The sequence below is a fragment of the Lithobates pipiens genome, unplaced genomic scaffold (genome assembly GCF_037356315.1).
Source record: "Lithobates pipiens isolate NorthernLeopardFrog02 unplaced genomic scaffold, aLitPip1_a1.2 Scaffold_47, whole genome shotgun sequence".
In the NCBI taxonomy this organism is placed as follows: Eukaryota; Metazoa; Chordata; class Amphibia; order Anura; family Ranidae; genus Lithobates; species Lithobates pipiens.
In genome coordinates this window covers 2,470,121-2,484,004 of record NW_027507871.1, presented here as the reverse complement: position 1 = coordinate 2,484,004, position 13,884 = coordinate 2,470,121, and the positions used below count along the sequence as shown (strand labels likewise).

Genomic DNA, 13,884 nt, shown 5'->3' with positions numbered 1-13,884 from the left:
AGAGTTGTCCTGAGGGAACTAGGATCCATCTGTAGAGTTTTCGGCCTGGGGAACTAGGATCCATCTGTAGAGTTGTCCTGAGGGAACTAGGATCCATCTGTAGAGTTGTTGTCCTGAGGGAACTAGGATCCATCTGTGGAGTTGTCCTGAGGGAACTAGGATCCATCTGTAGAGTTGTCCTGAGGGAACTAGGATCCATCTGTGGAGTTGTCCTGAGGGAACTAGGATCCATCTGTAGAGTTGTTGTCCTGAGGGAACTAGGATCCATCTGTAGAGTTGTCCTGAGGGAACTAGGATCCATCTGTAGAGTTGTCCTGAGGGAACTAGGATCCATCTGTAGAGTTGGCCTGGGGAACTAGGATCCATCTGTAGAGTTGTCCTGAGGGAACTAGGATCCATCTGTAGAGTTGTCCTGAGGGAACTAGGATCCATCTGTAGAGTTGTCCTGAGGGAACTAGGATCCATCTGTAGAGTTGTTGTCCTGAGGGAACTAGGATCCATCTGTAGAGTTGTCCTGAGGGAACTAGGATCCATCTGTAGAGTTTTCGGCCTGGGGAACTAGGATCCATCTGTAGAGTTGTCCTGAGGGAACTAGGATCCATCTGTAGAGTTGTTGTCCTGAGGGAACTAGGATCCATCTGTAGAGTTGTCCTGAGGGAACTAGGATCCATCTGTAGAGTTGTCCTGAGGGAACTAGGATCCATCTGTAGAGTTTTCGGCCTGGGGAACTAGGATCCATCTGTAGAGTTGTCCTGAGGGAACTAGGATCCATCTGTAGAGTTTTCGGCCTGGGGAACTAGGATCCATCTGTAGAGTTGTCCTGAGGGAACTAGGATCCATCTGTAGAGTTTTCGGCCTGGGGAACTAGGAATCATCTGTAGAGTTGTCCTGAGGGAACTAGGATTCATCTGTAGAGTTGTTGTCCTGAGGGAACTAGGATCCATCTGTAGAGTTGTCCTGAGGGAACTAGGATCCATCTGTAGAGTTGTCCTGAGGGAACTAGGATCCATCTGTAGAGTTGTTGTCCTGAGGGAACTAGGATCCATCTGTAGAGTTGTCCTGAGGGAACTAGGATCCATCTGTAGAGTTGTTGTCTTGAGGGAACTAGGATTCATCTGTAGAGTTGTTGTCCTGAGGGAACTAGGATCCATCTGTAGAGTTGTTGTCCTGAGGGAACTAGGATCCATCTGTACAGTTTTCAGCCTTGGGAACTAAGATCCATCTGTAGAGTTGTCCTGAGGAAACTAGGATTCATCTGTAGAGTTGTTGGCCTGGGGAAGTCGGATTCATACATAGAGCTGTAGTCCTGAGGGAACTGGGATTCATCTGTATTTGTGTTGGCCTGAGGGAGCTAGGATTCATATTGGGAACCTGTTTGATAGTCACTGATGGCGCCAAATTGGAATTTCTTTCTTCGGTTGCCTGTTTATCTTATTCTAGCTCAACAATTAGCTAAAATAGGTTGGACTTTGTCAATTTTGGTCTTGCTTTGGCTCCCTACTGCATGTTCTATATAATCAGAAAAATCAAAAGAGTAGAGACTGTTTGGAGATGAGAACACCGACCTATCAGAGAGGCAAGGGCCCGGAACTGGGTGGTGTCATGAAAAGAGAATGCCAATAAGATTACAAGGAGGGAGTAACCTCTGTGTACCCTGACAGGCTCGCCTATAAAGACTCACAAGAAATAGGAGGAAGCCTAAAGAGCGGAGACAGCAGACAACGGAGAAGGAGCAAACAAGAGAACTTTGGTGGTGAGCCTCGAACATTGCAAGACTGGTAAGTAACAGCTTCATAATAACAAGAGACTTTTAGAAAATGGAAATTATGTCTATGATTTATTGCATCACCATTGCACAACATATATAATAATAATATCAATAGTAATAATAATAAATGTTTCTATTATTCTTCTTCTTCTTCTTATTATTATTATTATTTTTATTATTATGCAACTTTGTTGCTGTTTTTATTAATCAGAACACCCAAAAATGATATTGAATTTTTTCAGAAATTCTGGGAAACCTTATGCTTTATCTACCGGCTTCATATGGCCCCCCTCTCGCTGCCCCCCCCCTGAGTTTATCTTTTGTAAATGCGGGAGAAGTGATCTGGGAAGTACAAACAACATTAAGGCATCATTCAGACTGTCAGAGCTGCACATTATTTTAATTTGATTAATCGCCATTGATTTACATTTAATTAATTATTTAACTATTAACATTTAAATGCTAAATAACAATTCTTCCCTCCGCGTGAAAGCTGAACAGCCCAACATTCTGCATTTCTCAGTGTAGAATATCTACATTCTCCAACAAGTCCTTATTATTACTTGAAATAAAAACTCTACAGAAATGGGTTTAGTCCTGTTCTGTCGTGAAGATGATTGTAGGTTTTGTAGTTCCACGGCAGGTCCTAAATTTTATGTGCGGGATCGCCAAACCATTTCCCGCAGGCCACATGTGGTACACTGATGTTCATAGTCTCCGCTCCCTCCAATGTAACAGGGAGTCTAATGGGGACCCTGATCTAAGGAAGGACTGTGATGGGGACCCTGATCTAGGGAAGGGCTTTGATGGGGACCCTGATCTAAGGAAGGGCTTTGATGGGGACCCTGGTCTAAGGAAGGACTTTGATGGGGACCCTGGTCTAAGCAAAGGCTTTGATGGGGACCCTGATCTAAGGAAGGACTTTGATGGGGACCCTGGTCTAAGGAAAGGCTTTGATGGGGGCCCTGATCTAAGAAAGGACTTTGTTGGGGACCCTGATCTAAGGAAGGGCTTTGATGGGGACCCTGATCTAAGGAAGGGCTTTGATGGGGACCCTGATCTAAGGAAGAACTTTGATGGGGACCCAGGTCTAAGGAAGGACTTTGATGGGGACCCTGGTCTAAGGAAGGGCTTTGATGGGGACCCAGGTCTAAGGAAGGACTTTGATGGGGACCCTGATCTAAGGAAGGGCTTTGATGGGGACCCTGATCTAAGAAAGGACTTTGTTGGGGATCCTGATCTAAGGAAGGGCTTTGATGGGGACCCTGATCTAAGGAAGAACTTTGATGGGGACCCTGGTCTAAGCAAGGACTTTGATGGGGACCCTGATCTAAGGAAGAACTTTGATGGGGACCCTGGTCTAAGGAAGGACTTTGATGGGGACCCTGGTCTAAGCAAAGGCTTTGATGGGGACGCTGATCTAAGGAAGGACTTTGATTGGGACCCTGGTCTAAGGAAAGGCTTTGATGGGGACCCTGATCTAAGGAAGTCTTTGATGGGGACCCTGGTCTAAGGAAGGACTTTGATGGGGACCCTGGTCTAAGCAAAGGCTTTGATGGGGACCCTGATCTAAGGAAGGACTTTGATGGGGACCCTGGTCTAAGGAAAGGCTTTGATGGGGGCCCTGATCTAAGGAAGGACTGTGATGGGGACCCTGATCTAAGGAAGGACTTTGATTGGGACCCTGATCTAAGGAAGGACTTTGATTGGGACCCTGGTCTAAGGAAAGGCTTTGATGGGGACCCTGATCTAAGGAAGAACTTTGATGGGGACCCTGGTCTAAGGAAGGACTTTGATGGGGACCCTGGTCTAAGCAAAGGCTTTGATGGGGACCCTGATCTAAGGAAGGACTTTGATGGGGACCCTGGTCTAAGGAAAGGCTTTGATGGGGGCCCTGATCTAAGGAAGGACTGTGATGGGGACCCTGATCTAAGGAAGGGCTTTGATGGGAACCCTGATCTAAGAAAGGACTTTTTATGGGGATTCTGGTCTAAGGAGGGACTTCGATGGGGACCTTGATCTTAAGAGCAAGTCTGATGTGGACTCTGATGTAAAGGGGGCTGTGATGGGAACCTTCATATGGGGGGGGGGGGGCTCTGATGGGGATCCTGTTGATAGGGGGAACTTTGATAGGGACCCTAATTTAAGGAAGGACTTTGATGGGGACCCTAAACTAAGCAAGAACTGAAACAGTAACGCGGCTTGCCTCTTGAGGTAGATTGTTGGTGGGGGGGAGAAAAGAGGGAGGGTAGGGGAGAGACAGAGATGAGACTAGTGGTACAATTATTGGGATCTGAGATACGCTACCCAAATAGTCTGACCCCAGACCTTCACAGAGCAGGGAGGGGGGCCAACGACCTTGGGTCCAAGGCTGCCCTTACCCAAGCAATTGTTGCATCTACAGGAGTATTTGGAGTCCTTATAATAATAATATCTTTTTTTATTAGAATCTTTATTTTTTAATTCCTGAAGGAGAATCTCTTCATCGGGAGAGAAGAAGGAAGCCGTCCTAATCGGGGAAATATGAAATGTGCTGGGGAATAATCAATATACAATTAAGGCATGGCACCTTAAGGCTCCATTCACACCTATAGGTTGCAGTTTGCATACCATGTGTGCTTTTCGCATTTTCAATACACGTTTTTGATCCACTGAAGTCTATAGAACCAAACACTAGAAAAAAAAAATCCTTGGCCCTTTCCATAAAATGTATAGATGTGAACGTGACCCATAGGAAATCATGTTACGTGAACTGTAGGGTGTCACATGGACTGGAGGGTATTATATGGACTGTAGGGTGATACATGGACTGTAGGGTGTCACATGGACTGTAGGGTGATACACGGACTGTAGGGTGTCACATGGACTGGAGGGTATTATTATGGACTGTAGGGTGATACATGGACTGTAGGGTGTCACATGGACTGTAGGGGGATACCTGGACTGTAGGGGGATACCTGGACTGTAGGGTGTCATATGGACTGTAGGGTGTTACATGGACTGTAGGGTGTTTCTGCATAACTAAAAATGCACTAAAAAATGCGTTGGTGTGAACCAGACCTAACGCTTGCTTTACATAATATTCTTTGAATTAATAAAAAAAAAAAGTAGGTTTTGCAGATCGTTATGTAATACGTCTTATCTCAATATTAATAACATTTTACAGAACTGTTTTATTTTTTTCTAATTTTACAGTGTCCATTGGCACCCTTAAAACCCCATCATGGTCCACCATAATTTTCCCGTCTTCATTGATTCAAATACATTGTGACAAATTTGTGATTTTTTTTTTTTTTTGCTGAAACGTCCCAATTTTTACCTATGCATTATTGGGTCTATATGAGGTTAAATCATGAGTTTTTGGTTTGCTGCAATTTAGGCCAAAGGTTGGGAAGTTTCGACTCTGAAAACCTCTTGTGGGACTTTAAATGGCATTAACAACAAGAATATTATATTTTAAAAAAAAAAGTTTGTTGTATATATTTTCTTTATATCGTGTTCTTGCTGTTAATGCCACGAGACTCTCAGCTTGAAGCACCGATTGGTAAGATGGTTAATCTGCATTAAAACAAAGAAAGCCAAGATGCTCAAAGTAGGATGCTGGTCAGAAGGGTTCAGACCAGGAGAAGACATATTCCTGTGTTCCTTCACTGATGATGGCTTGGAGCGCCAACATGTAACAAGGTCTAACAGAACCATCTTGCAGTTCAAAGGCCACCGGCGCTTTGAGAAGACTTTTGTTTTCTTCACACCCATTGCTGCACACCTTTAGAGTCCCATTGCTTTTTGGTAAGAGTTGAGACTTGTAGGTGTGGACAGGCATTGACAAAGCGTTGAAAAGTTTGGGCATCTGAATGCAATCTGCTTTGAAACAAAGAAAGAATGCTCTGAATGCTCATTACGGGGGTTCAGACTAGGAGAAGATCTAGTCGATTATCAGGGTGTATGTTAAGTTGAAGGGAGCAGATCTATCGGCTTGCACCTATAATTGGTCTTGAGGTCCCCAGAAAGGTTTTCCACTCTTGGAATTGGTAAGATATTCATATGTTCCTCCACTATTGATAGTCAGGTGACTCTCAGTTTGGAGTGCCAAAAAAGTAACAAGGCTTAATAGTGCCACCATGCAGAAGCCATTGGTGTTGTTCATACCCATTGCGGCACACCTTTCGATTCCCAGAGCTTTTCCGGGAGGGTGTAGACCTGTTGGTGTAGACAATGCATTGAAAAGTTTGGAAACCTGAAGCCAATCTAATTTGAAACAAAGAAAGTCAAGCTGTTTGACTGGAAACCTCAGAATGCTCATCACATGGGTTCAGACCAGGGGAAGATCCAGCTGACTAGCAGGGTTGGTGTGTTGAGTTGGAGGGAGAGAATTCTAAGGCTTGCCTCCATTATGAGTCTTGAGGACACCAACAGAGGTTTCCACCCCTGGAAGTGGTAAGATATTCATGTGTTCTCCCACTGCTGGTGGTCAGGCAACTCTCAACTTGCAACACTGTTGGGTAAAACGGTTAATCTGCATTAACACAATGAAAGCCAATCTGCCCAAAGGAGTGGAAACCTAAGATTGCTCATCACAGGGGTTCAGACCAGGGAAGACCTAACCGATTAGCAGGATGTGTGTGTTGTGTTGGAGGGAGAATTTTGTAGGCCTGCCCCTATAATGGGTCTTGGGGACAACAAAAAAACGATTTCTACTCCTAGAAAACCAGCACCACTGGGTGGGGTGGTATTCTACAATAAACCAAAGAAAGCCAAGCTGCTGTAAGGTGTGGTAACCTCAGGGTGCTCGGAGCTGGGGAAGATCTAGCAGGGTGTGTGTTGGGTTGGGTTGAGGTGGGAATGTCCATTTCTCTGGCATCACTGAGGCCCGTCCACTGCCTGAGATGATCCAAACAGCCTTTAGCAAATCAACCCCCATGTCTTGGGTTTTGGCGCTCTCTGGGGTTGATTAGCTAAAGGCAAAATAGGCTGTTCATGAAGTGAAACTCTGCTGACTTCGACCATCCGATTATGTGCCGAGAAAAATGCTGTTTTTGTTATTTTCCTTGCACATGATTTGGTATTCTCTGCAAAGTAAAACATCACCGCATTTACTAAGCTTTGAGGGAAATTCCTTTGCAAAGAGACCAGCCGTTAGTAAATCAGCCCCTGAACGTCTACTTCCTGTTTGTATCACTTTGTGAAAACCTCGTTGTCACCGAGAGGCCTCTGGTTGGTTCCCTCCACTGTCAACAAAACTGCGATATTCTAAGTATTTCCCCCGGTGACTAACTCTGAAGATGACTCCATAGCAGAAGAACACGATACCTGCGGGTTTACCCGAGAATTAGACACGGGGACACCCAACAGTCACAAGAGAACCTCGTACACTAATTCCGAGGCCTTCCAGTAAAAGAGAATTAGAATTATTCTTTTTATAGATTTTAATTACAAACTGCTACAAATTCAACAAATGTTCAAGAGATCGAAATATAGGGAGGAAGTGTAAAAATGTCTGCGCTCACCCCAAAACCCAACCCAAATATCGGAATGATATTAAATGATGCATGCAACACACAGCACTGGCCAAATATGACAAAAAAAATAAAATATATATATATATAATTTACATTTTATTATTTTTATTTTTATTAAAAAATATATATATATATATATAAATCATACCATACAATGATCTTTACAAATCTAAAAGTGTGTACTGTATTAGTACATCAATGCCTCAATATATAAAAACTACAAATTCATGACAAACCTGATGTGCAAATTAATAAAGGTGCATAAATTATTAATTTGCACAGCATTTTTGCATGAATTATTATATACATACAATAATTATGATGGTTTTAATTATACGAATTATATTATAATATATAATATTATTATTAGTTATATTTATTATTTCTATATACTTATTGATGCAAGTATTTCTTTTTTTTGCATTTCTTATATGTATTAAAAAAAATTTGATATTCTTATATGTATTTATTATATATATATATATATATATATATATATATATATATATATATATATATATATATATATATATATATATATATATATATATAAATCATACCATACAATGATCTTTACAAATCTAAAAGTGTGTACTGTATTAGTACATCAATGCCTCAATATATAAAAACTACAAATTCATGACAAACCTGATGTGCAAATTAATAAAGGTGCATAAATTATTAATTTGCACAGCATTTTTGCACGAATTATTATATACATACAATAATTATGATGGTTTTAATTATACAAATTATATTATCATATATAATATTATTATTAGTTATATTTATTATTTCTATATACTTATTGATGCAAGTATATACTTTTTTTGCATTTCTTATATGTATTAAAAAATTTAGATATTCTTATATGTATTTATTATATATATTTATATATATATATTTATATATATATATATATATATATATATATATATATATATATATATATATATAATTTAAATGTTATTATTTTTATAAAAAAAAAAAAATATATATATATATATATATATATATATATATATATATATATATATATACTAGAAATATATCTATTAAAAAAATGAAAAGAAAAATAACAAATAAAATTAAAATAAAAAAATAATAAAAATGAAAAACGAAATAAATAAAACATAAAAATAAAAAATATATATATTATATAATAATAAATACATATAAGGATATATACATTTTTTAATACATATAAGAAATGCAAAAAATACTTGCATCAATAAGTACATAGAAATAATAAATATAGTACATAACTAATAATAATATTATAGTATAAATATTAAAATATAATTCTTATAATTAAAATATATTGTATGTATATAATAATTCATGCAAAAATGCTGTGCAAATTAATAATTGATGCACCTTTATTAATTTGCACAGCAGGTTTGTCATGAATTAGTAGTTTTTATATATTGAGGCATTGATGTACTAATACAGTACACATTTTTATATTTGTAAAGATCATTGTATGGTATGATTTATATATTTATATATATATATATATATATATATATATATATATATATATATATACTAGAAATATATCTATTAAAAAAATGAAAAGAAAAATAACAAATAAAATTAAAATATATATATATTTTTGTGGGTAGAGCTGTAATAGGGACCCCACAAATAGCCTTGTTTCCCTGGAAGCACATGAACACATTGTGTCCGGGTTGGATGAGCTAATAATTGAATTGGGTGGGTGACGGAGTTCTACAAGAAGTGAAATATCTTCTAGAAGCAGGAGCCTCTAACATTTTACAAATAATTAAATCCCATCTTATATCGAGTCCCTGCACCACACAATGATTAGAACATTAAATAAAGAATAGGAGATGAGCAGAAACCACCGCGGGGTTTTTTAGAAAAAAAAAAATTTATTAAGATTAGCTTTTATTAATTGTATCAAATTGCAAACACAACATTTAGTAGCACGCTTCCCTCCTCATTAAAAACTGGACACATTTGTCCAAATATGTGAATTGGGTCAGTTTTTCCCTCTAAATCTCACTACAGAACACGAGCAAAATTATTTATAGTGTGTTTTACCTTTTATACATTTTATGGGAAATACGTAATGAGAAAATATATTCCATTGGTTACATTCATTTGCTAATTCCCTCTAGCGTTCTCTACAATTGTTACGTTGTATCTCTTGTTACAAAGACGTACGTCTGTAAAGAACATTTATTGTTCAATTCACAGCGAATGAATGTACATGAAGATTGGCGGGATAATTGGCTGTGTATATTTTTCCTATGTATAGGCCTCTCATAGTGTGGAGAGATTGGCCTGATTTACATATTTGGATAAGGAGGGGACTCGTTTTTGAGTTAGCAGTTTGACATACTTTAAAAAATAATTATTTTAAGGAAATACAGAGTATTAGTTCCAAGTTATCTCCTATTTCTTCTTTATAAAACATGTGAATGATGGGGGAGGGGAGGGGAGGGGGTGCTGACTCATATTCTGCAGTCTGATTTATATTTTTATTATATATATATGATGTTTATTTTATATTTAATTTATACTTTTATTATTTAAATTGATCATTTGAAGGACTCCGGTGGAGTCATTTCCCTCCTGTAGTTTGCGCTCCGCGCCGCTTTGGTGTCTCACTCCTTTTGCTGCAGTGAGATGAGTCTCGTTTTTGCACGACTCTATACAAAAACTGAACAAACGACTATACATTCGTGTTATCCTGATTACACGGCGGTAGGTTCTCACTATGGCGGCTGCAACATGTTTTGCAGGCCCAGACAAGCCAAATAGGCCTCTGAATCTAGGGGGGGGGGGGCTCTGGGGGGGGGGGGGGGGGGGGCTCTGTCCTCGTTCTCCTATGTGAGATCTGCGCCTGCGGCCTTTTATTTCTATTACAGAAATGTCCTTTTATGTAGAGAATACAAAGACAGAAGATTATTTCATCGTTAGTGAACGCCGCTGTCAGCTTTATTTTGTAAAAGGATTCGTGACAGGCAGAGCTATGTGGACGGATCCTTCCACCGCTTTTCATTTCATTTCCTTTTCTTTTTTTTTTGTTTAAACTTTGCTGCAATCAGTATTTCAGAAAGAGCTTAAATCAACATTTCAAGGACAAAGCTCCCCACCCCCCCACAAAAAATTTTTTTTATTTTATTTTATATATATATTAAATGAATAAAATATTTTTTTAATAGTCTCTCTGCATTCATTCATGAATTGTATATATAGAGTATATTATTATTAAGTATAATATAAGTATATATATTTTTGTTAAAAAAATAGATGTATATATATTATTATATTCTTTTAAACTATATTTTATTCTTGTTCAATATATAGAATATATATATATATATATATATATATATATATATATATATATATATATATATATATATATTTTTTTTTTCTTCAATAATAAATATAATAATTTACATATATATATATATATATATATATATATATATATATATATATATATATATATATATATATATGTATGTATATATATATATATATATATATATATATATATATATATATATATATATATATATATATATATATATATAGATAGATATATATATATAGATATATATATTTATTTATATATATTTATTTATTATTGAAGAAAAAAAAATATATATATACTCTGTATATTAAACAAGAATAAAATATAGTTTCTAAGAATATAATAATATATATACATCTATTTATTTTTTAACAAGAATATATATATATGTGTGTGTGTGTGTGTGTGTGTGTGTGTGTATATATATATATATATATATATATATATATATATATTATATATATGCTTGTTAAAAAAATAAATAGATGTGTATATATATTATTATATTCTTTTAAATTATATATATACAATTAATGAATGAATGCAGTTCTGTAATCACAATGAGTGATAAAATGCACGTTATCACGACGCATGGCGGCACATTTGCTTCATGGGAAGTGTGTTGTGACACCATTCATTGTGAATGACACCCCTCCCCCCCCCCCCCCCCCATTGCATTGCACAGTAGAGCCCATCACACAATGTACCACAAAACATATTATATATATATATTAGTGACTGGGGTGTTTTCTGCGTTTATATTCTTAATAGAAGACATAAAGTATTTTATAATGGAAAATCTTTTTTTTTTCTTAGCTCGGTGTCGCAGCCTGCGTCTTTTTTTTATTTTTAATTATTTGCCGCCTGACAGTAGGAGGCAGAAGACGGCAGATTTTATTCTAATTGGTATTTTGATGGCACTTCTGTCCCCGGGGACTCTTTGTTATCGCAGTCATGTGACCGTACACATGCTTAGTAAAGCGAAGTTACTTGGAATAGGTTGATTTGTTTTCCGCTTTTAACTGATCCTGAGCTTTACCCATGCCAGCTTTCAGCAGCATGGTGGGTCAGCATTTTGAGGGTTACAATAGGTGGCAAAGGGGGCTTCCCCACCCCCTGTAAAATGCCCCAGACCCCATCAGCTAAACAAGGGGGGCTCAGACCCCATCAGCTAAACAAGGGGGGCTCAGACCCCATCAGCTAAACAAGGGGGGCTCAGACCCCATCAGCTAAACAGGGGGGGCTCAGACCCCATCAGCTAAACAGGGGGGGCTCGGACCCCATCAGCTAAACAAGGGGGGCCCAGACCCCATCAGCTAAACAGGGGGGGCTCAGACCCCATCAGCTAAACAGGGGGGGCTCGGACCCCATCAGCTAAACAAGGGGGGCCCAGACCCCATAAGCTAAACAGGGGGGGCTCAGACCCCATCAGCTAAACAGGGGGGGCTCAGACCCCATCAGCTAAACAAGGGGGGCTCAGACCCCATCAGCTAAACAGGGGGGGCTCAGACCCCATCAGCTAAACAAGGGGGGCTCAGACCCCATCAGCTAAACAAGGGGGGCTCAGACCCCATCAGCTAAACAAGGGGGGCTCAGACCCCATCAGCTAAACAGGGGGGGCTCAGACCCCATCAGCTAAACAGGGGGGGCTCGGACCCCATCAGCTAAACAAGGGGGGCCCAGACCCCATCAGCTAAACAGGGGGGGCTCGGACCCCATCAGCTAAACAAGGGGGGCCCAGACCCCATCAGCTAAACAGGGGGGGCTCAGACCCCATCAGCTAAACAGGGGGGGCTCGGACCCCATCAGCTAAACAAGGGGGGCCCAGACCCCATAAGCTAAACAGGGGGGCTCAGACCCCATCAGCTAAACAGGGGGGGCTCAGACCCCATCAGCTAAACAAGGGGGGCTCAGACCCCATCAGCTAAACAGGGGGGGCTCAGACCCCATCAGCTAAACAAGGGGGGCTCAGACCCCATCAGCTAAACAGGGGGGGCTCAGACCCCATCAGCTAAACAGGGGAGCTCAGACCCCATCAGCTAAACAGGGGGGGGCCCAGACCCCATCAGCTAAATAGTGGGGCCCAGACCCCATCATCTAAACAAGAGGGGCCCAGACCCCATCAGCTAAACGAGGGGGTCCAGACCCCATTAGTTAAACAGGGGCATCTCTCCCCCCCCCCCCGGGAAGGGGTTAGAAGGCAGCAACGTTTCAATGTTTGTTTCTCTGCTCTGAGAATAGAAACAAATAGAAGATAAATGTTCTCTCCATTCAGCTGTAAAAGTGGAAATAGACTTTAAGAAGTTAAATGACCAACAGTGGCTCCTCAGAGCCATGATGGGAGATGTGATTGGCCCCTGGGGGCCCGGGGGCATTAGTCTCTGTCAATGTAACATAAGCCGGCAGCTCCGCTTCTCCTTCCAGAGGAAATCCCCCAAATGACTGAAAGTGACGCGGATATTGTGCTCAGCGAAGCGGAAGTGCCAACACAGCGATCGTTCCCGCCCGAGGAAACCGCGTCCGATACCGCGACCGTCTATTCTCCTAATATATCCAAATACGTCACCGCTAAGGAAATTCTAACCCCGAGCTGTATACAGAGAGTATATATATAACACCGATCTGTATACAGAGAGTATATAACACCGAGCTGTATACAGAGAGTATATAACCCCGATCTGTATACAGAGAGTATATAACACCGATCTGTATACAGAGAGTATATAACACCGGTCTGTATACAGAGAGTATATAACACCGAGCTGTATACAGAGAGTATATAACACCGAGCTGTATACAGAGAGTATATAACCCCGAGCTGTATATATAGAGTATATAACACCGAGCTGTATATATAGAGTATATAACACCGATCTGTATACAGAGAGTATATAACACTGATCTGTATATATAGAGTATATAACACCGATCTGTATACAGAGAGTATATAACACCGGTCTGTATACAGAGAGTATATAACACCGAGCTGTATACAGAGAGTATATAACACCGAGCTGTATACAGAGAGTATATAACCCCGAGCTGTATATATAGAGTATATAACACCGAGCTGTATATATAGAGTATATAACACCGATCTGTATACAGAGAGTATATGACACCGGTCTGTATATATAGAGTATATAACACCGAGCTGTATACAGAGAGTATATAACACCGATCTGTATACAGAGAGTATATAACACCGAGCTGTGTACAGAGAGTATATAACACCGATCTGCATA

The 13,884-nt window shown here is 39.6% G+C and overlaps 1 protein-coding gene across 1 annotated transcript in view; it reads left to right on the top strand.

Annotated features, from left to right (window-relative positions):
* CD4 (CD4 molecule) overlaps nucleotides 1-13,884 on the top strand; it is a 90,054-nt gene that overhangs the window by 30,546 nt on the left and 45,624 nt on the right. Inside the window, exon 2 of the mRNA XM_077467110.1 lies at nucleotides 1,662-1,778. The gene's annotated coding sequence lies outside the window, so the exon portion shown is untranslated. The remainder of the gene's footprint in view (nucleotides 1-1,661; nucleotides 1,779-13,884) is intronic.